Source organism: Anolis sagrei, chromosome 3, assembly GCF_037176765.1.
Source record: "Anolis sagrei isolate rAnoSag1 chromosome 3, rAnoSag1.mat, whole genome shotgun sequence".
In the NCBI taxonomy this organism is placed as follows: domain Eukaryota; kingdom Metazoa; phylum Chordata; class Lepidosauria; order Squamata; family Dactyloidae; genus Anolis; species Anolis sagrei.
The window spans coordinates 222257046-222281722 of NC_090023.1; the positions used below are offsets into that span (position 1 = coordinate 222257046).

Below are 24677 nucleotides of genomic sequence, written 5' to 3' on the forward strand. Positions count from 1 at the left end.
TTCCATATTCCTAGGTTCAATTGCACTGTTTAATCAAATGCTTGTTCGAACAGCCAGGTCTTCACTTTCCTCCGAAACGCTAGCAGGGAAGGGGCCGATCTGATATCTGCAGGCAGGGCGTTCCACAGCCAAGGGGACACCACTGAGAAGGCCCTGTCTCTCGTCCCCGCCAAGCGCGCCTGTGATGCAGGCGGGACAGAAAGCAGGGCCTCCCCAGATGATCTTAGTGTCCTAGCTGGTTCATAGGAGGAGATGCAATCGGAGAGGTAAGTAGGGACAGAACCGTTTAGCCTGGAGCCCCAGGTTTCGGCGGTGACCAGGGGAGCCTTTGCACAGCTAAGGCTTGTGCGCCAGCTGTGCCCGTACCTTGGGAAGTCTGACTTGGCCACGGTAGTCCACGCTCTGGTTACATCCCGTTTAGACTACTGTAACGCTCTCTACGTGGGGTTGCCTTTGAAGACGGCCCGGAAGCTACAATTGGTCCAACGTGCTGCAGCCATGATACTAACAGGAGCCGGACACAGGGAGCATACCACCCCCTTGTTGTACCAGCTCCACTGGCTGCCGATTTGCTACCAGGCCCAATTCAAGGTGCTGGCATTGGCCTATAAAGCCTTAAACGGTTCTGGCCCAAGATACCTATCCGACCACATCTCCACCTGCGAACCCACCAGGACTTTGAGATCTTCCGGGGAGGCCCTGCTCTCGATCCCGCCAGCTTCACAAGCACGGCTGGCAGGGACGAGAGATAGGGCCTTCTCGGTGGTGGCTCCTCGGCTGTGGAACACCCTTCCCGTGGACATCAGACTGGCCCCCTCTCTAATAATTTTCCGCAGGAAATTAAAAACCTGGTTGTTTAAGAAGGCATTCGAACAAGAAGTGCAATGATTGGTAATGACTATAGGAACGGAATAATGGAATACGACATAGGATTGTGGTTTGGACGATGAGACGACGCGGAATGGTTTTTGTAGAAATGATGTTACTGCTTTTTGTATAATGTTGTGAATTGTTTTTATCGTGCTTTGAATTTTGTTGCTTTCATGTTGTACACGGCTGTGAGTCGCCCTCGGGCTGAGAACAGCGGTCTATAAATAAAGTAAATAAATAAATAAATTAGGGCTTTATAGGCTAACGCTTATAAACCATGTGAAGGCCCAACAGTGCCAAGATACCACTGTATTGAAGCCTTTTATTTTCTGCGCACTTCAGGCGGCCTTCAATGCCTAATCTGTCCATCACGGCGAAGACTGAACACATTCAGGGGTTCAGCGCCCTCTGGTGTTGGCTTCCCGCATTGGCAAGCGCGGCTCTTACACAAGCCTGGGATTGGGCGTCAACAAAAATGGCGAAGGGGACGCCAAGAGCGGAAGTGTCACGTCGACTACTTCCGCCTAAGGTGGAGAGGAGAGAGAGAGAGAAAGGGAATGGCGAAGCTGCGCGCGCAGTATAGAGGGATAGAGGGGAGGAAAGAAAAAACCGAATTGCGCATGCGCGCAGTATAGAAGGCTAGAAAGGGAGGAAGGAAGGAGGGGTAAAAACACCGAACCGCGCATGCGTAGACATTTCCGCGCGAAAAGCTGTTTTGGGCGCCTTGGGCGGGCGGGGCGGTTGGCCGCGCAGGCGCAGTGCCGCCCTCGGCCGGCAGGGGGCGCGCGGGGTCCGGCTGGCGGCGGCAGCGGCGGCTGCGCCATTGGCGGGTCGGAAACGCCGCCAGATGGCGGTTTAGGATTGCGGCTCCGCTGAGGCGCGGCCCCCCGGCACTACCGCGCGTTGTGGAGGCCCCGGCCCGCTTGGACCCCTCGCTCTCCCTCGTCGGAAGGCCCGGGGGCGCCGGCCCCGCCGAGGTACAACATCAGAAACCGCCGCCAGCGGAGGCGGGAGGAGGAGGAGGAGGAGGAGGGAGGGAGGGGGCCAGGCAGGAGGGAGGGAGGCCGGGATCCAAGATGGAGGCACGAGGGGCGGGGGCAGCGAGGCGGAGGAGGGAGGAGGAGGAGGAGGAAGAAGAGGCCCGCTTCATGGCTCCCTTTCCCTCCCTCAGCCTCTCTCTCTCTCTCATTGGGGTCAAGGAGGGAAAGAAGGGGGCGCCTGGGTCTCGGCTCCTCGCGGGCCTTCTCTTTCTCTCTCCCCGCCGGGCCTGCTTTTCGCGTGACAATGGAAGGGCGGCGGCCTGCACTGGGCCCGAAGCTCGCCCTCTTGCGTCGTGTGCGTGGCCTGTGTGTGTGTGTGTTTTCCCGCTTTCCCGCCTGCTTGCCTTCTTCGGGAGCGGGCCCTCGCCTCTCGCTTTCCCTCCCTCTCCCTCCCTCTTTCTCTCTCTCTCCAGGGGCCATTGGCGGGAAAGAAGGAAAGAGTGGGTTGGAAATGGCTGGTTAGGTTCTTCTCCTCTTGGCGGGAGAATGCGGAAAGCGGGAGGCCGCTTCAAGGGAAGCGAGGACCTGTTTACTACTTGGAAAGAGGAGGAGATGCCGCACAGAACGGTCTGGAGCAGGCATGGGCAAACTTGGGCCCTCCAGGTGTTTTGGACTTCAACTCCCACCATTCCTAACAGCCGGTAGGCTGTTAGGAATGGTGGGAGTTGAAGTCCAAAACACCTGGAGGGCCCAAGTTTGCCCGACTGTTAGGAATTGTGGGAGTTGAAGTCCAAAACACCTGGAGGGCCCAAGTTTGCTCTGATTGAAGGTGGAAGGTGTCTTGCTTTGGGAGCTTGTATAGAGAGAGTGAGAAGCGCTTGGGATGTTGCTCCTTGGCTGGGATGTTTGATCAACTCCATCACTTCCTGAAGTTTTGCCCCAGTGTCCCAAGACCTGCTACACAGGACGAATGCGGGTCGGCACCACTTTGAACTGAGAACATAAGCATGATGGCCAATCCAGTTACTTACTAGTGATACAAAACCGAAAAGTCAATGTTTTGTTTGCAAACAGTTCCCAGATTTTGAAAGTAGAACTTCGAATATATTGTACTGAAGGGGCTAACAGAACTCAGAAATGTTGAAATTCTAAAATGCAAACCTAGAGAGGGGTTTGTGCCTCTCCTCTGGCCTGCAGAAGACCAGAAGCTAAGAGGAGATAATGTATCTAGAAGACACAAGATGCTGTATTGTCAAGTACACCCAGGGTGGGTTACTACGCCCAGGGAGTACCCAAGGGTGGGTTAACACCCAAAATGCTTATCTGTAACAATAATGTGTGTGTTTACGTAGTTTGTAGAAGGTTAGCAGTGAAAGACATTGGAGTGGCAAAATATGAGAAAAACATGTTTTTGAATGGTTGATCCGATAAGAGAGGTGTGTGCCCATGACACAGTGAAAAGACATGTATATAAGGAGACTGAAATATCCAAATATCAGAGACAGCTCTCTTTGAAGACACTGGTCTGTCTGGGCTGTTTCTCCCTGTGTGGCCACACTTGAAATAAAGAGATTTCTGCTTTACCTCTAGAGACTAGACTCTCTTCATTTTGCTGCCCTCTGTGACGGACTCAGCAAGGACCCCAAGCAGGGGGTCCCCTACAGTACAACAAATACCTTTTTGGATAATGCTAATGTTATGTGCTTCTTGGCAGGGGGTTGGACTGGATGGCCCATGAGGTCTCTTCCAAATCTTTGATTCTATGATCACGCATTGAAGTTTTGCTGTAGATTGTAAGCCGCCCTGAGTCCCCTTAGGGTTGAGAAGGGCGAGGTATTAATATAGTAAATTAATTTCATAGGTGTTTATTTGGCATTGGGATGTTTGCCATTTTGTTATGTTGTTGGAAACCGCCCAAGTCCCCTCGGGGAGATAGGGTGGGTTACAAATAAAGTTATTGTTATGGGCAAGGAATCTTCGACGTGGTTTTTGCCATTTTTAACCTATGAGTCTTAACTTAGATTTGCCTCAGATGTGTTTAATCCTACGCCAGTGTTTTCCACACAGCTGAATAAAATCCCACATTATCTGCTTTGAGCTGGGTTGTCTGAGTCCACACTGCCATGTATTGGTTTGTTGAATCTCTACTGATGGAACTACAATGAAATGGTTTTTAATTTTTTTTATTTTTAGTGTGTTTTAACAAGATTTTGGAATTTTATGATTTTTTTAGTTGTTATTTTGTTAGGTTAAATTAGGTTGTGGTATATTGTCGACTGTGTTTATTTTGATGCAATGGTCTGTATGGTTTTCTTTCTGGCAATTGAATGTTTGCCTTATATGTTGGAAACCACCCAGAGTCCCTTTTGGGAGATAAGGAATTATACAAGTAAAGTTTCAAAGTGGTAAATGTGGGATTTTATTCAGCTGTGTGAAAGGGGCCTGAGTGTGGTATAAGGGGCCGTGATATATGTATTTTAATGGTCTTATGTCTTACCTGTGGATTTCAACTATTTTGTACCCCGCCTCAAGTCTTGATGAGTGGTGGTTAACAAATCATCATCATCATCAATGCTATGGAATTTTAGGAATTGGAGTTTTATAAGGGCTTCTCTGACAATGGCTGTTGGTGCCACAACTCCATGATCTGATCTAGGAGCACATCTCTGCAGAGTTAACACAGTTTGACACCACTTAAACTGCCCTGGCTCAGTGCTATAGAATCCTAGGGTTTGCAGTTTTAGTGAAGCATCAGTACTCTTTGGCAGAAGAGCCTAAAGAACTTTTGAAAGACGGTTTCCATGTCAAGACTGCATTGTACTTTGTACATGTGCCCTTGAACTTCAACATAATCCTGTCCTGTTCCCACAGAGAAAGTAGCTGTGCTAGTTTGTTTCACACTTTGTTTTAAAAAGGAGTCATGTGGCATCTTTAAGCATGTGCATTGCTATCCACTTTTTGCATGTTTTGATATGCCCTCTGGTAGGGTACATCTACATTGTAGAATTCAGTTCACTATCAATTTAACTATTATGGATAATTGCTATGGAATCCTGGGATTTGTAGTTTGATTGAGTTACCAGCAGTCTTTTGCAGAGGAAGCCAAAGACCTTACAAAACCGATTCCATAGCATTTCATGGCAGTTAGTGGTGTCAAACTGCCTTAAGTTGGACTTTTTGGTTCTTGAATGGGATCCTGTCCTGTTCACACAGAGGAAGTGTTAGTTTCAGAATAAAAAGAGGAATCCTGTGGCGTCTTTGAGACAAATACATTTATTTTAACCTTCTTGGATCACCACCCACCTTTCCACTTACTTTGATGTTATCTCTAGGAGAACTCACTGTACTTAAGTCCTCTTGTACCAGAGAAGCTATTTTAGAAATAGACACCTGTGATTACAGGATATCTAGCAGTTGGTATGTAAGTCAAGGCATGGTTTGTATTTCTCAGTATTATTTTGCGTTGTGTAGGAGTCAGGAAGTGAGCAGGTGAGACCGAAGGCAACCTGAAGAAGTTTGTTTTCATCACTATCTTTTTGTTCAATCTTATCTCAGAAGAATATTCATCTTTTTTAGAGTTGTAGGCTTGGTAATTCAAAATTACATGGTAATTTCTGCTACTGTGTTATACATAACATTTGAAGAGTGTTTATAGCTTGTGGGCTGAAAAAACTACTGCCCACACTTTATTTGAACTTTTAAAGTTGTATTTCCAATGTTCTGCCTAACAGAGATAAGACTCAGCATGGAGAGAGTCTTCCAAATGATAAATATTATTAATCAGCCAGCAATTTCAAAAAGTCTGTTGTGTGGCAATATTTCAAGGAATAGTTAATACATTTCCTTTTGTGTTGTTGGATTATTAAAACAAATGTGTCATGTTAAATTCATAACTTTATGATCCATTGTGGATTTGCCAAACCGATTGAAGTTATAAACATAACTTTGAAATTCAGTAGTGCACTTGGGCAGTTGCTTTGGGATAACAGATTACTCTTTGTTGTAAAAGATGTTTTATATTGGTACAGTTACTTGGAAACTCCATATTAGGGCCACAGAGGTTGCAATCCGATGCAGAATTTCTTGAGAGTATTATTGGACTAAGTGGGACTTATTTATAATTTGCCATGTACAGTCCTCCACTGTTATTTTTTTTTGCTTACTTTTAAAACATTTTTACCCAGCCTTTTGGGAAAAAGTCTCAGAATGTAGGAGAGAGGGAGGGTGTGTGTTTCTAATTGAACCATTGATAGCACCATAAGTGGCCAGAATAAAAACATGGGAATCATATGGGTCTGGTTAAAAATATCTAAAGAAGAAGTTGAAGTAGATGTTCTCAAATATGGTGCCACCACATAAATGGCACTGTCCCTGTTAGATCTTTTTGTAGCATACCAAAGAAGACACCTTTGGACTGATTTTAAGACCAAAGCAGATTTGGTCGGGGTGCAGCTGAACTTCAGATAACCTGGTTCCAAATTGTGTGGTCTCAAAATTTGTTCGGAACAAAGAGTTCTAACATGAGTGAACCAAATAACTCACTGCTCAGATTTTACCCCCCCCCCCCCATTTTTGGATGGTAATGGCCATGTTTACCTAGGATAACATATAGCATCATGGTGGTGGTGCGGGTAAAAGGTACTGTATACTCAATCATCCTGGAAGCACTGACTAGTTCCTGTTATTACCTTGGTGTTGTCTTTTTCCTCACTTGGACATTACAAAATTGTTTTTAGAAAACTCATATTTAAAGTAGCCTGTATGCAATCAGTTTGTGTAATTAAGACTGAATCAGCATTTTTATATTTACAACTGCCTAGCTGTGTAGTGGATTTTGTTCTTGTGCATTGTGGATACAACAAAAACAACAGCAATTCTTTTAGCAATTAATTTGTCATGTATAGCTTGTAGCATATGTTATAATAAATTCATCTTCAAGACATCACGGGACTCCTTGGTTTTATTTTTCTTCATCAATCTGAATATTCCCTGGATATTTTGATGGAAATTTTAACTGCCATCAAAATGCGTTGACACTTCTTTTGGAGTATAAGTCAAAATGCTAAAAGTAGGCCTCCAGCCTTTTCTGTGAAGTGCCAGAAAGTTGATAAACTTACTTTGACACTAGATTACTGTCTTCCTTCTCTCCTGCCCTTAAAATGTTTAAGTGGGGGCAAGGCTCCATCAGTAAACCAAAAGAAGCAGATACAGGGTAAAGGAGTAAGTTACCAAAATGCAAAACCAGCTCATTAAAAACTAGCTTCAGATAGTGTCCTGATTCTAGTTTCTCTAGTTCAGTTGAGACGACGATTGTTAATTGTGTTATTTCTGACTTATGGCAACCTTAAGCCAAAGCCTTAATGAGGTTTTCTTGTCAACATTTGTTTATCGAGGGAAAATTGCTTTTGTCTCCATCTGAAACTGAGATAGTATGACTTACTCAAGTCACACAGTGGGTTTCTATGGCTGAGTGGGGATTTTTACGCTGATCTCCAACACTAAAACCACTAACATACTGGTTCTCAAACTGGAGATAGTGCGTAATAAATACTACATTTATAAGTAGAATTTGTAACTCTTTCCAAAAGAGAGTTTATTTTTCAATGAGACTGACTAGCTTATGTTCAAGCTGTGGAAGCTGTGGAATATTTGGTATTCTTAATGACAGCTGCTATTCAAATTTGCTTGACAAAACAATTCTCACAACCTTTCTTTGCGCTGTGAGGTTGTGAACAATTTTGGTAGAATATTTTTTTCCTTCCCCTACTTCTCCCATGTCACTGCCTGGGGATCAATTTTGTCTTCCCAAATCTCAAGACACGCCACACATTCTGCTGCTGCTATTTCCTCCAAATGAACTCCAATATAGTACAATGCCACTTATGTAGTCTTGAATTTTTGAGCAGGATAGCATACTGCTGAGTCAAATGGAAGAAGCAAGTGAGACGCTTGACCCTGATATAACCTGCAAGTGAGAGAACTTGGAGGCAGCCAATAAAAACTGATTTAAAGGTGATACCTAGTTTCATGATGATTTAAAAAAATTCCACAATTTATTGAAAGTGTTCAGCTCAGAAAACATTGATTTGGCCTTTTTGAGGGATGTTAAAAGAAGGGGACTAAAAGGTGCACATTATAAAAAACAGGATGTTGACAAATTATACTTTTCTGGTATCAATAAAAAACAACAACTAAGTTATTGTAAATAAATGCTGGCTGTAGTATAATACAGGCAGACCCCAAGTTATGAACAAGATAGGTTTTTAGGGTTTGTTCTTAAGTTGAATTTGCATGTAAGTCAGAACAGGTACATTTTTACAGTGTAACTCCAGCCAAAAGTGTGTATCTTTTAGTTTTGGATCTTATAGGGAAGGGTGAACACCTCTGTGGAGTTTGTTTTGCTGTCTGTGCTCCTGGCCAGACAATTTCACCTCACTCTCTGTCTCTCTGATAATTGGATTTGGAAAAAGATTGACTTGTGGAAACAAGGATTGATGATTAAATTCTACTGGAGACATCTTTTCCCCATGGAAACTTCTGGGAGTGAATTTCCCATCTGAGGGGTAGATTTCTCTCACTTCTTGTTGTCTCTTCTTTGTTCGTAACTATGAGTTGTTTGTAAGTTGGATGTTTGTTACTTGGGGACTGTCTGTATAAGCAGGCGACATTTTACTTCTTAGGAAACATTATGTTTATTTATTTACCCATTTCACTTTTTTAGAGGTGAGCAACTTGGTTTGGAAAGAATGTAACCCAACTTGATGGAGAGTTCTGATACATAACATGGCTGTACAGATTTCCCTTTTCTTAAAAAAACCAAAACAATAACTTTTGGATGGAATTCAGAGATATGACCCAGTTAACAGATTTATTTATGGCACATCATTGTTTTTGATATATTAAGTGGATAGTTATACCAATAAAATACATAAATAAATAACTTTATTTGTATTCCACCCTATTTCCCCAAGGGAAGATAGTTTAACAATGTTTAACATAGGTGTGAAACATGACTAGGACACATATAATAAAATCCAGAATATTTTTGCACATTTTGTACATATCTGGGCAAAAAACTCTTTAAGAGAATAGGAAATTATTTCTGACTATTCTAGCTGGCTAGATTAGATTGTAACACTTTGTCAAGGTGAGAAAGGGTTAATGGAGAGGAGCTGACATTTTAGCTGTGACTGAATAGCTTTTCAATTGTTCTAGAGTCAAAAGGCTAATGCCTCACAGAAAAAAGGAATATATTACAGAGAGACCTAGTTGTATGGAGAAATCTTACAGAATGGGGAGGGTAAACCCCTTTCCTGTTTTCTAAGTTTTTATTGAGAATAATAAAAAAAAAAACTACAATTCACAAGTGGAGAAAGATTTCCAGTTTCTTAAGAAGTTTTAATCTTTTACTCTGATAAATAGTATCAGTCTTTTGTTGTTTTAATAATGGAGAAGCAGCAATGTTATATCTTGCTCTTTTCCTTCCTTGAAGATAGCTTACAAAATAAAGTAAGTACCTATGGGGAAACCCAAAGATTATCATTAAGATATAATGAAAATATTTATAACAGAAATGACAAACTAAAAAGGCAAGACATCAGTACAGCACACAAGTACTAAGAATAGTTAATTTCCCCAAAACTGTAGAAGTAAAGAAGTCTTTACCTATCACTTGGAGGGAATAACAAGGGGAAGACCAGTCTAATATAGAGCCGTTCCACACAACCATATTAACCCAGAATATCAAGGCAGAAAACCCCCAATACTTCTTTGAACTGGGCTGTCTGAGCCCATGCTGCCATATAACCCAGTTCAAAGCAGATAATGTGGGATTTTATACAGTTGTGTGGAATGGGCCATAGAAACAAGAGTTTCAGCATCTCCAGCAGATACCCCTGTGAGGATGGCAGGTCAGAGAAGAGGGCCTCTTTCCGTAATCCCAGAACCCATGAAAGATTGTATGCTAGAATATTGTCCTTCAGCTAGCCTTGGCTGAAATCATAAATGGTTTTATTGGCTATAACTACCACTTTAAATTGTGTCCAAAAAGTGATGGAGCTGTACCAAGTAAATAATGTGTCCAATGTAGCCAGTAGTTTGGTGGCAGTTGAAGTTTCTGAATATTTTTCAAGGTCAGCCATATGTAACATTGCAGTAGATTTTTTTTAGATTTACCAGTAAAAATCAAATTTGAAACAATTATGGGTTAGCACTGGTTCAACAAGGGAAGTAAGAAAACAAGAAGAATGTTTTTTTATATATGCAAATTATAGTGGGCATCATACCACTGTAATGGAATCTTGCATCCATGATGACTAAAATGGCTCCTGTCTTGCTGACCATCTTCATGCATTTCCTTTATTTTGTATGTTTTTGTTTTGTTTTGCTTCAGGAGCTGCAAACTTGTAATTTTTTTTAAAAAAATAGCCTTCCTCCTCCTCAAGAGGCTTCAAGCCCTACTGAGTTTAAACTCCACTAGATAGCAATTTGTCAGTGGAACTGTAGAAAGGTTTTCCATTCTAAGATCATCATCATCTCATTCTGCACAAAAGTGAAATCCTAAGTGATACCATTGAAACCAAGACTTGGATTTTTTAGGTAGTCCTCACAAAGAAGTCTTCAGACAGAGTACAAAAAGCTTAGAAACTCCAGCTTTCAAGGCCAGCTCATGCAGGGAGAGTATTGAGCAGTGTGGCAAGTCAATATGCCAGCAGAATTGCTACTCTGATTTGGTCACCTTTACACTTGAAATCAGCAAACTGCGGGATAGGGCACCTGATCAGATGGTTGGAAACACAATAAACCATTTCAACTCTATTCCCTGGTTCTCATCTGCTGAGAACCCAGATGGATAGAGCTGACAGATTGACACTCACAGCAGCATCCAGCCAGATTTCTATTACTCAAGCCAGATCAACCTGTTTATCCAAAATCAAGCCTGGATAGCTGCCATTTTTCTGTATACTGTCTTCATATACAGCACACAATTTTCAGCCCTAGGGACTCTTGCCAAAGCAATCAAGAATGTTTGAATTTGAGGACAGCATGAGGTGACCAACCTGCCTCTGTTATGCTAATCCAACTGTTTTCCCTTTTATGTTCCCCTCTGCTTGTTACAACTTTTGTGGCTGTATCTTAATTCCTTTTACCTTCCCCTCTTCATTTGCTAAAATACTTGGTAGGCAGAAGCTAAAAAATAGCTTCCTCAAAAATAGGTAGTATTACTGAGGTAGGTAATAAAAAAATAGGTAGTATTACTGAGGTAGTACTACCTCAAAAATAGGTAGTATTACTGAACCTGCAGGTAGTCCTTATTGCTTCTCTCAAATAGCATGGCCATTGTTGTTGTAGCTCCCACCAAAGGGATGACTCCCCTTGGTCTCTCACCCCCCTGCCCCACTAGCAAATCTTCCAGTAGGAAGCCATCCCTGGAAAGGCCCATATTTTATTCTACATCTCAAGCAAGTGACACAGTCAAATGCGGGATATGATGATAAATCCAAATGAAGATTGCAGACTTACGGCCTTGCAAAGAAGACTATTCATACTTACCAGAAATTGAAAAGACAGAATCTAGAATCTTATTTTGCAAAAAAACCCAACAACTTTCTGAATTAAAAAAGCATGTGAACAAACAAAAAGGATTGTTTATTTCAGTGGTTCCCAAACTGTTCAGAGGAATTGTACCATTCTCCAAAAGGATCATAGAAAGTTCAATGAAAAAAAAATCTTAAAAATTAAATTGAAAATGAATTTTAAAATAAAGCTACACTGTGAAATATTTTATTGTCTCTAATGCCTAGGAAGAGGAAACACAGATTATTTCAGAATATGTACTTGCCAGCCGAAGTAATATCATTACAGCCAGATACCTCAGACCCACATTACTTCTTTAGAGAAAGTGCATGAAAGTGTCAAGAAAGTTCCTTGCACACATGCTAAATGCTCTTGGGTTTTCTAGCAACATCCAGAAGGTTCATTGTCTTACAAGGACTAGTGTACCACTATTCTCTTTATTTCCAAATATGCTATGTTATACAAAGCAAGATGAAAGAAGAAAGACTTTTGGGATTCACAATGCTTAATAAAAATCAGGAACAGAATTAAGGTTCCGTTAAGGTTTCAGTGACCGAAAAGGTTTGGGAACTACTGGCTTATTTCATGCACTTAAAAAGATTAATCTCTCTCCTTTTCAGCTTAGATATGGGATGGAGATTATGTTAACCCTAATATGACTTTTCTGGTAGGTTTTAAGAACAAGATTCCAGTAACTATTCTGTTGTCTTGGTTAACATGTTCTTTTTTCCTTCGTTCATATTGTTACTCCTTTATTTTTGCTGATCTACATTCTTAATTAATATGTTTAATCCAGTGTTTCTTCAATCACTAAAGTATCAAATAAATGCATTGAAACCTTCTTTAAAGGAGTTAGGAATCCCATTGATGAAGCACAGATGGCACCCGACAGCTAGTTAGCCAAGTCTCTTTCCCTCCCCCCTTTTGCCATCTAGATGCCTCTTGTTCTTCACTTCACCTCACCTCACAATCTGTGACTACAGTTGTTCAGTATTAAAGAGCCCAGTAGGACAGTTCTGGTTGAAGAACATTAGTTTTAAGTTGCAAAAATTTCTAAGTGGTTTGTAGCAAAGTAAATTGCAGTAGTGAATCCAAAAGAGTACCACCATCTGTCTGGAGATTCAATAGAAGATGAAAAGACTATTCAATTTATCTCTGCTGACCTGAAGTTCTTGCTTCTCCTTGTTGTTCCCCGGGCCAGAGAATAATCAAGAGATCAAGAAAACCTCATTATATATGATGTTTCAGTTCAGCATACAGTTCAACATATGTAGAAACAGTTTTGACTCTTAACAATTTGACTTGGGGTTTAACATTCAAGCAAGGAGCGAAGTAATACATGCTCATTTTGGTACTTATCATAGTTTTGTTATAACCTACATTTATATTTTTATTTACAAACCCTCTAATATTTATTCATTTTATAACCAATAAAGTCTTCAAATATCAATTAATTGTGAAGATCAGTATTTTTGAGGAAAGATGAAGCATCAGGCTTATTGAGAAAACATGATATGCTTAAAGAGATGATAATTAGTAGTGAATAAGTGTATTTGTAATGCCTGCCTTGAGTGCTATAAATTCTGCTGCATATGACATAAATAGTAGGTGTATGCATTTTGGCTGAACCCCAATCTGTTTCTGCTGGCTGGATATCAGTAGACCCCCATATCTGTTTTTGCATGCCTCCCGAAAACGAGCATGCAGTCAAATGGTGTTTTCATTGGATTGCAGTAAAAAATGAGGCTAGATCCGGTCTTTTGGTAGAAATGGACGCTCTACCCAGGGTCCCCTTCCCATCATTTTTAGAGCTAGCAGGAAGAAAACGATCACACTTGAAGGGACACATCTACCAATGTTAGCCCACCATGTTTCATAACTTGGTGGGCTAAATGAATGCAGAGGCTGGTAGTGGGTCCTCCAGCTCTTTGTCCCAGTCTTCTTCACATGGAGAAGACTGTCATGAAGAACTTAAGACATTAACTTCTCTTTTATAGATATTTTGCCCATTTGTGATGTCCTACTCGATGATTTTTTTTTTACCATCACAGTTTGCTATGTGTTGGCTGAGATCTTCTCTGGGAACCTGATGACGGGCATTAAATGGGCACATTACCACCTTTTACACAATATCAGGAAGTTTTCACGGCGGTAGGGTAAGCTACATGCCCTAAACTGATGACCTTTGTCATATGGGCATTTCCACAGATTCTCAGGATCCAAAGCATCAACATACTGAACATAGTTGTTGTCTGTGTTCGTAGTTTGGAAAAGTATTATTTCTTCTTATTATAAATTTAAATTAAGAAGGCAGAGAGGTTGGCAGAGAAAGGGTGATTGATTGATCAAGGAGGTAGAGGAAGGAAGGCTGGTAGAACTTGCTTGGTGTTTTTTGCTAGTACAATTATTATGATTAACAACAACAATAATCTTTTATGTCCTGATGGAGGTTGGAATTGAGAGAGAGAGAGAGAGACGATGGGTTCTGTTGGCTTGGCAAATGACAAAGTATCTCCACAGGCACAGAGGCCCAGCCAACACTAAATGTTGTAGTTCTTTTACTACTGGGGGCAAGTACAGCCAAAGAATTTTAATACTGGTGGCAAGTACAGACAAAGGATACTGATGGCAAGGATTATTTCTTATGTCTTATTATATAAATTGAAATTGAGAAGGCAGAGAGGTTGGCAGAGAAATATAAACAGGGATAGCTTGTTTGCAAATGAATGAAATAATTTGATAGGTAGGTACTAGTAGTTTAGTTTTAGAGAATGAGGCTTTGCTGTTTGTTATTAATATCAATGATAATAATTATGATCTTTTAAAAGTATTTTCTGCAGGAGAGGAGGGGAGGAGAAAAAGAAGCTAAAGGGTGACTCAAGGTTAAGGGACACCCAAATAATTTTAAAGGAAAGCACACAATACCAAGAGCAAAAAGAGATGAGATGCTCTTTCTTTCTTCCAAAGTCCCCAAAACGTACGCACCCCACCTGCACATTCCAACTCCCAGTTTCACTAAATGAAAAAATCAAGAAAATAGAAATATAAACAGAGAGAACTTGTGTGCAAAAGAATGAAAATATAGATAGGTAGATAAGGCAGAGAGATCAAGAGCACACAGAGAGAAATATAAACAGAGAACTTGTGGTTTGCAACGAAATGAAATTATTATGTAGGGAGGTAAGTAGGTAGCAGTTTTCTGAGAATGAGGCTTTTCTATATATTATTTATTATTAATATTGTCCCTTTGCATAGATGCAGCTTGTGTAAGACATGTAACAGCGCTCTTCTATTCTGATTGATTCACTGGGCAGGGTTCAAAGGGAAACCCTGTGTGAGCAGTACGCGGCAGCCTCTTCATGATGCGTGATGCCGAATAAGGGAGGTAGAGCCATGACCGGCTGCCATGTAGTTCTGTTACAGACAGGAGATAGTGATGCCTGGGACCTTATCGTTACGGCCAACCAATCAAACCGACCAAGCCAGATTGGCCAAAAGGTACCGACCATTACGAATCCATGTACAAGTCTAATAAATAGGCAGCAATGTGGGGAAATGGGATTACTAAACTAGATTTTAGGTGGTTAGTACATACTTAATCTGATGAAAAACAGAGGGACTGTAATCTTGGTTGAATGGAAATAATTTAATATATGAAGTCAGCTCTGAAAAATCATTCAGGCATTATATGCAGTCGGTCTAAATTTCCCAGTTCTGAGACCGACCCTTCTGATAATCTTCTGTGGAGCAGTAAAACAGTCATACGTGTTTTGGCTTGTCAAGCAACAGTAGTACATGTAAATTGTTTGCTTCCAATTAAACATAAAAACCCACGATCAAGTGATTGCAAGTAGCTGTAAAATATAGAGACTGCATTTTTTTCATCAGGTATAAAAATAGGCCAAATCTACCAGTAGCTTTTCTTTCAAAAATTCTCTTCATTAGAAAGAAAACATAAGTGATTCCACCTAAACTTCTTGCTGTAAGAACTACCTCCTTCTTTGGAGGTCTTTAATCAGAGGTTGAGTGAACATATTTTAGGAATGCTTATTTTTATATTCCAACATGGTCGAATGTTGGACTAGATGATCCTTTTGCCCCATAAGATTCTTGTAAGAGTTGGATTGATACCACATATACTTGTGTATATGTTGACCTCATGTATAGCTGGCCTACTAGTCTCCACCTCCTCCTTGTTGCCAACCTCTCTATCTTTTGCCTGCTCCCTTTGTCACCTCTTTACTGGCAATTTATTGGAGGAATTCGGCAGAAGCTGCCTCAGATGTCCACTGCTGTCTCTCATGTCTCAGCTGAGAAGCTGAAGAATGCCCCAATTCTGCCTTGTCACCATCACTGTTTTTTTCCATAATCACTTCTCATGAATTCCTGAAGGAAGTATAGACACTCCTGTGATCTTTATGCAGCAGCTCTTTTGTGGCTTCCCATCTGTTGCAGAGAGAGTGGTGTGTGTGTATTCTTCTCCTTCTATTTGACTTCAGTGCTGTTTCTCCAGATGGTAGCAGGCTTGTTCTTGGGCATGGTGTTCTGTCATAAACACAGTCACTGATTAGGGCCTAGGTCCAAACAAACACACTGAAGTACTTAAACTAGCTAGTGTCAATGATCCATTGTGAGAAATACCTGATACAAGAGTCCTTGGAAAACAGCAGAATATATAGAAGTCTGTTCCAAAGTCAGAAACATGAAGTACAAACAAACCAAGACGCCAGTGCCAAAATTGAGAATTCCAGAAATCAAAGTCAGAAGTCGTTTGGTAACAAACTGGGAAGCAGCGGACTCATGTCCAAGTTCAAAGGCAAACAGGCGTTGGATTTGAGCCAGATAGTGATGTCCACAGCAAGAGCGTCTCAGAACTAAGATTGTTGGGAGCTGCTGGACTTCATCTCCTCAGCTGGCCCTTCTGGCAATTCCTTATCCTCGTTATCCGAGCTGGCCATGACATATTTGTCCTGCTGCCTCCATTTCTGTTCCTGCATGTGCCCAGCAGGCTCATTCTCAAAGCTGGCTCAGAGAATGCTCAGTTGCTTAGTTTCCCTTCCTCTCAACAATCATGCCATTCTTAATTCGATAGAAACTGTGGCATTAGGGAGGATACCGGGCTGTTCCCTTAGAATTCAAACTCTGCTGCTTCTGCTTTGCCACTGGGATGAGGAGAAACTATGCAACCCAGTGCGCTTCAGGAATGAGGTGGCTGCAGGAGGAGAAGTAGACCCCCCCTCCCCCCACTCGCATGCTCTCTGCTGTGACTTGGAAGTTGCTACAAAGAGTGCAGCGGGTGGCTTACTTCATGATTTCCCAGCCCAGAATTATTTTACTTGTAGTCTCAGATTTTCGTCCATACTGAGAAAGCATGAAAGAAGTGCTGGAGCCCATGACAAAGCCTCTGCTGCCACCATTTTTTAAATGGACCTTTCAGAGTGCCAGAACTGGTGCTATGACTGATGGAGATAACCATGGTGATCTGTTTGTAAATCGACCCATGTTCTTGGGGCCAATTTTTGACACAGATTTTTTGATTTGTACATGAGTATATATGGTAGCCATCTGACTATACCAATATCAGGAATGTTGAGCCCTTAATAAGTATCTTCTAAATAGGTTCGGTTCTATGCAATTCCTTTCCTTTTGGGAATATGTTTCTGAGAAAAGTAGCTTCACCAATTATGAAACAATTCTTGAGGGAGTGAAAGGGTTTTATTGTATTGCAGCAACTTAATTTTTTAACATCTGAAATTGTTACCCCTGGCCAAGAATTGGGAATTTCGAAATAAATGAGTGTGAAAACAAAAGGGAGGGTTAAAAAAGACACACAAAAGCTGATGGTTTTCTCATTGATTGAAGTAGATAAATAAAGATTTTTGACTGCCATGATTTAGGAGTAATAACAAAACCACTGCAAAGTAAATGTGATGGACAGAGAAGCTTTGAGTATATTTTTGTATAGAGACTTATTTTGATTCATTTGGTGTTAGAATTAAAGAATTAAAGTATATTCTCTGCTTCTGGTTTTAGTTAATGGACCTAAGTAGTCTAATGAAAACCATCAAGCTTATCAAGTGCCCAGTTTGGTGTCGTATATATAGCTTCATTATTTGTAGTAACATTAAATAATTTATTTGTACTAATATATGTTGTCTTTATTTTTCTTCCCTGCATTCCTCCTCATTGTATTGTATTAGATTTACCAACAGTCCTGGTTAGTTACACAACTGTATTTCTAATTTACCAGCATAGGAGATACAATTATTCAAATCTTTGCTTAAAAACATAGTTTTTTTATAATATTGTGAGAGGTATAGATTGAGCATTCCATATTCAAAATTTCAAAATCCAAAATACTCCAAAATCTAATAATACCTGTGTCCTGTCTTCAAGATATCATGTACCTATATCTGAGTCCCTATGGGAGATAGAGCACGATAAAAATAAAGTATTATTTTTCTTCTTCTTCTTCTTCTTCTTCTTCTTCCTCTTCTTCTTAAGTTGTTATATTATATGCAAATACAGGTATTCCAAAATTAAAAAATAAAATTCAAAACCTCAGGTCCCAAGTTTTAAGAATAATTGTATATTTAACCTCTAGAAATGTATTGTAATATTTTGGTCTTTGTTTCAAATGTGCTTTTATTACCTTGGTTTCTATGATATTAAGCGTCTGGTGCTGTAGTCTAGAATTTAAGGAAGATGCTCTCAATTCTTGATCATTTTTTGTATATAGCACCTGCACTTCTCCAGTGTAAGAATACTCTTTTTGTGATGTAGGAACCATAACTGTTTATAGTGATCTGTATATTTTATCATAAATTACACCATAATATATCCATTATGATACTAATAATTGGTGGGATGACATTTATCGGTTTCATTACTTTTTCATTACTTTTGCAAACGGAATTAATACCTTTTTGACCTATCTGCCATAGATTTTTGTATAGAAAAGAGAAAAAGGACTTTGTATGGATAAACGAAACGATGGATAATATCACACCCTACTGAAATGAAGTTCTTCTGGCTCAAGTATAACATAAAGTCATGTAGGAGGACAAATATAATGCGTAGAGGTGATACATTCTGGTCACTCTTTAGATTTGGTACTATCCATGTGACCAGATACAGAATGTATCACCTCTACGCATTATATTTGTCCTCCTACATGACTTTATGTTATACTTGAGCCAGAAGAACTTCATTTCAGTAGGGTGTGATATTATCCATCGTTTCGTTTATCCATACAAAGTCCTTTTTCTCTTTTCTATACAAAAATCTAACAACTATTTCTGCTTCTTGTTCATCACAAAGTATTAGATAGAATTCTAGTACATCTTAATTGAAGCAGTCACTTTTCACTTCCCTGGTTTCGTTAGTAGTCAGTTTTTGAAACTCTGACTCAATTCAGCCTTGTACTATTTGACCTGAATTCAGAGAGAAGAGCTGTTTTAATTCTAAGAAATCATATTACTTAATGGAGTTTTTATCAGCCAGTTCAGTACAAGCTATCTTTGTAAGAATAAATGTAAGCCAATGCTTCATATTCTGTCTTCTCTTGTACATATGCAAGAGAATATTTTTTTTAATTCAGCTAAGGATAATGTTTGGGATAGGACAATCCTGATTATAATATTTTATTCATCATGTACTATCTTGTATTTTGAAGTGACCTGGTCAGACTTTCTCTGCTTAACTTTGAGCAACTCAGAGAAAGCAAAGAACAAATCTTGTCAAGCAAACGCTGTACAGAAATGGCTTGAAGACACAACAATAACAGTGAACTGCAGATGTAGTAAAATGATCAAATTTGAATGAATTATAGAATTCTAGTTGGAAGAGACCCCACAGACCCCATCCAACCCAACCCTCTGCCATGCACACAGTCAAAGCACTTTAAACAGATGGCCACTCGGCTTCTGTTTAAAAACTTTCAGAGAAGGGAACTCAACCATATTCTGAGGAACCATATTCCATTGGTTATGTGCGTGTGAGAGAGAATTGACCGTCTGTAAGTTGCCCAGGGAACACACTGATGTTTTGATGTTTCACCTTCCTTGTGGGAGGTTTTCCTCATGTCCCCGCATGGGGAGCTGGAGCTGACAGAGGGAGCGCATCCATGCTTTCCCTGAATTTGAACCTCCGACCTGTAGGTCTTCAGTTCTGTCAGTTCAAGAGTTTAAACCACTGCACCACCGGGGGCTTCATTGTTGAACAGCTCTTATTGTCAGGAAGTTTTTCCTAATGTTTAGAAGAAAGGACAGATATTAGTGAACTTTAATTATAGGATGTTATGCTTTTGATCCTGGTTGTAATGTTACATACTTCAGTGTGATCTGTCATGATTATAAGTGTTCTAACAATGTTTGAATTTAGGGTATTTGTATATTGGTCCATGTTACACATGCTTTGGTTATGTACGAATACTGAAATCAAAGCAACCCCCCCCCCTTTTTCCAGCAAATACTTGTATTTTTCTGTTTCTGATTTATTGTACAGCTTCTTCACTTGTGGTTTGTTCAGTACTGTGTGCTTGAGCTTCTTCACTACATGAGGTACTTTTTCTTCTAGTTACTATGACCAAAGAATTGCAGCATGATTTGCATATGAGAGCATCTGCTTGCATTCAAGATATATAAAGTCGTGTCTGGTTTACCAGCTTCTACAGCATGATTGTAAATTTTATTTAAGGCAGTGGTTCTCAACCTTTCTAATGCCGTGACCCCTAGATACAGTTCCTCATGTTGTGGTGACCCCCCAAAATAAAATTATTTTTGTTGCTACTTTTACTACTGTTATGAATTGTAATGTAAATATTTGATATGCAGGATTATTTTTAGTGTTACAAATTGAACATACTTAAAGCATAGTGATTCATCACAAAAACAATATGCTTGGGGGAGTATGGACAACGGATGATGGGATTTGCAATACCTTCAACTGATTCAGCTCTGACTTCCACATATCACTGAGACCCCAACAAATTATAGACCTGGACCAAACTTGGAACAGAGAACCACCATGACCAACAGAATACAGGAGGGGTTTTGGAGGAGTTGACAGTGATTTAGGGGAGATGTAGTTCACTTACATCCGGAGAGCACTGTGAACCCAAACAACTATGGATCTGGACCAAACTTGGCAGGAATACTCAATATGCCCAAATTTGAACACTAGTGGAGTTTGGGAAAAATAGACACTGACATTTGGGAGTTGCAGTTGCTTGGAGTTATAGTTCACCTACCATCAAAGAGCATTCTGAACACCAACAACATGGAATTGAACCAAACTTGGCATAAAAAACTCCATGACCAACAGTAAATACTGGTGAGGTTTGAGGAAAGTAGGGAAAATAGGACTGGGGTTATAGTTCACCTGCCATCAAAGAGCATCCTGAAAATTTCTCCTGAACTCCTCCTCCCCATTTGGAAGCTCTGCTGGAAGAGAACAGGAGGAGGAGGAGGAAGAGCCCAGAGGAGGAGGAGGACGGCAGTGGGGAAGAGAATGGTGCAGGGAAGCAGTAGTACAATTTGCCCCCCTTCTTGTCCTCCAGGGTCTTCCTACTTCTCCTCTCCATTTGGAGTGCCCAAATGGAGAGGAGGAGGAAGAAGAGTCCAGAGGAGAGGGACGAAGGCAGGCCTTGGTGCTGCCGCCGCTGCCTCTTGACCCTCTCGCTGCTCTTCGAGGCTTCCACCAGAAGTGGAGGTCTCAAAGGACAGCGAGAGGAGCGCGGGGCACGGCGGCTGCACCGAGGCCTGCCTTCTTTCTTCCTCTCCAGGTTCCTCCTCCTCCTCTGCGTTTGGAGAGCCCAAACAGAGAGGAGGAGGAAGAGCCCAGAGGAGAGGGACAAAGGCAGGCCTCGGTGCTACCACTGCTGCCCTGCGACCCTCTCACTGCTCTTCCAGGTTTCCACCTGAAGTGGAGGCCTCAAAGGGGGGCAGCAAGAGGAGTGCGGGTGCCTCCAAATGGAGGTACAGGCCTTGCTGCGGGGACGTGGCCTCCTCTTCTTTTTCCTCCTCCTCCGCGCCGCCAAATTTGCCTCCCTGTTGGGCCTGGGCTCTCCTGCATTGCCCCCAGGGGCCCGGCAGCCATTGCAGGGAGGTGTAGGGGGCAGGGCCAAAGGAGGTAGTGTCACAACCCTTCGGAAACGGCCAATCAATCCCTCTGGGGGTTACGACCTCCAGGTTGAGAACCGCTGATTTAAGGGATTCTGTAAGAGGATACCCATGTTAGGCAATTTCAGAAAACAACAACAACAACAAAGAATCTTACGGTGTTTTAAAGATTTGCAAGTTTTATTATGACCTAAGCTTTCTTCGAGGTACATGTTTTAATATGGCATTAAAGTGAAATCTATATTTTAAAACATTGTTGTCACCTTTTTTGTTGCAGTTGAAACATAACATATAGCAAGTAAGTCAACTGCTTAGAAGCCACGGTGCGGATAAATGTAACACCAAAATTAAATTTCAGACAGACCAAATTAGACTTTAATATTGTGATATTAAGGTATTGATCCATTTGTTTGAACCAATCCTATAGGTTTTTTGCTATTTATTTGGAAGACTTGCCATAAGTCTCCCAAAATCTTAAACACTTGTTGTATTCTGCCAAATAAATGCTTTCAGTGAATTACATAAAATAGTTCAGCATTTCTTTTAAAAGCCAGATGCAAATGTTGGACAGTGTATTCTCCCTAATCTGGGATATTAAGCAACCATAAAAATGTAGCTTACTGCACAGGTACAAAAGGCTTAAATGCTTGTGTCTGTGAAAACAATTGCAAGGACCATATGTTTTTGAAAAATACATTTGGGCTCAAAAGTATTTTGTTCTTACTGGACCCAAATATGTGACTACTCCATGGAACATGTGTGCATGCATATATCTTTCCTGCTCTGTGATTCTTACGGTAAAGTGTGATGGCAGCAGAAGCTTGAATTGGATTACAAAGCAACAAAGTGAAATACAAAATACAACAAAAATTGCCAAAAACAATAAGCAGCACCAAATAACATAATGTAACAACTTACAGAAATAACAGAATATAACTCAAATTCAAATAAAAATAACTGGTGACAATGCAACAATAAGTTGAAGTTAAAACGAGCTATATAAACCAAATTTCCATCCCAGCCACAAAACAGGTTAAAAATATGACCTGTCTACCTTGCCTACTATACAATATGGTAAGTAAACGAATATACTATTACAACAACACATTGTTTTGAATCAGTGGTTTTCTGGCCCAAGACACTGAAGAAATTACATGTCAGATTTTTCAAGATCTCTGAAAAAATTCTTCTAAAATTCTGCCACATATATGCTGCCTAAATAGGAATATCACGCAGAAAAATATACACAAGACATAATCGACATTCCAATACACAAAAATTATTACCTTAGAATTCAGCCCACCCCACCCCCACAAATGCTGCGCATACACACATACAGACTGGTTTGTGGAGGATATAGATTTCTTATAAAAGCACAACCAGGGAATTTGCCCTACTGAAAGGGGCCATTGAATTGAACTGCATTATATGCAAAGACATGTAACTGTCTCCTGATGCATTTTGATAAGAAAATTGTAATACTGCGTGAAGAAGGTGGTGGTTAACCCTTCATCCAAGCTGGTCCCCAAGTTGCTTTTCTCTCTTGGAAACTGTATGTATGTTCCTTCAAGTCGGCTGTCAACATATGGTAACTCCATGAATGGTTTTCTCAGCTTCCTTTCTTTCTCTTGCATGTGCCTCTTTTCCTTCGCTCTCTCTTGCATGAGTCTCTCTTTGCTTTCATTTCTCTCTCCCCCCCCCCTTCCTTGTGCACATCTCTCTGCTTTCCCTTCTCTCTCCTTAATGTGCACTTCTCCTCTGTGCTTGCCCTCCTCTCTCTGTCTCTGTCTCTCTCCAGCGCATGTCTTTTTGTTCTCTCCCCTCCCCTTTCTCATGCGTCTGCATCCCTCCCTCCTTCCTTCCTTTATATACTTAGGGTTGCATAAAAAGTAGAAAAGGCTTAAGAAGCTCTGGCCTACAGCACCTGGAGTTCATTGGCAGTGGCCTGTCTAAGTATTAACTAATGGTTGGCTCTGTTTAGTTTCCACAATCGGATAGAATCTGATGTCTTTACCAGATTTAGGCTCATGTTATAGGTGCATTTTTATCCTTGCAAATGGTATTAAAAATAGAGGGCTGAAAAACACTCTGGAATCCAGTATTTAAACAAGGACCATGTCATGCATTCTCCCTCTTAACAGCTTCTCTGTCACTTGTAAGCAGCTTGTAAACAGTTTATTTTATAGAAAGACATTTAATGGGTATCTTTTATAGAAATACATTTTAATGTGTGTATTAATATGTGGTATTTTTACAATGTGTATGTGTTTTATTCTGTAACCCGCCCTGAGAAGAGGCGGGTAAGAAATAAAATTATTATTATTATTATTATTATTACAGAGCAATCATAGCATTATTGTATACCTTTGCATTTAGTATGAGAATTGATCCCTAGTCAAGCAGCATTGCTTCATAATATATATAGTGATTTCTTTTCAAAATATTTTATATGTACAGACAAGTTTTCATTATTGATGGTGTCACTCTGAGCTTTTACATTTCAGAGAACTGTTGCAATTAAGGATACCTGTTCAAGCAAAAACACAGTATCTGATTATCCTCTTCTCAATTCACTTAGTTTGAGCTCATGTTCCTAGAAAATTACGGATGCTTTGCATGTATTTTCTTCTCACCCACGTTGTATTTGAAATATCCCTAAGGTAGTTGGAAGGTCCAGGCTTCCTCACAGGTATCACTCAGTTGAGATTGTTTACACTTTAATATAATAAGTGAGGAATCAAAACATTTTTGATTTTAAAAGGTTTTCTTTTTTGGCAGTGCTACTGCACCGAAAAAAAAATCTCAATATCCCAATTTAATTCCACATAGCTAACATCCATAGGTAAATAGTGTCGTAGACTAACTCTCTGCCTGCTACTCCCAGCACTACACAAGAAGGCAAAGAGCCTCTGCCGTTATTTCATTGTTATCTCTCCCGCCCCTCATTGAAAGAATGACTCACTGTGAGCCTTCTCTGTTCCTTCTTCCATCTAGCAACACCCAAGCAACAAGAAAAAGACACCCTCTTCACCTTCTTACTTGATAAGAAGTGTTATTGATTCCCATGCAAGCTTCCTCCTATTTCCTATGTATATTATCACTTCCCTTTGACCCTACCAAGCACAAAGCG

The 24677-nt window shown here is 40.6% G+C and overlaps 1 protein-coding gene across 1 annotated transcript in view; it reads left to right on the forward strand.

Annotated features, from left to right (window-relative positions):
• Positions 1-1681: 1681 nt before the first annotated feature.
• Positions 1682-24677, forward strand: part of STAG1 (STAG1 cohesin complex component) — a 112496-nt gene continuing 89500 nt past the window's right edge. Inside the window, exon 1 of the mRNA XM_060768053.2 lies at positions 1682-1847. The gene's annotated coding sequence lies outside the window, so the exon portion shown is untranslated. The remainder of the gene's footprint in view (positions 1848-24677) is intronic.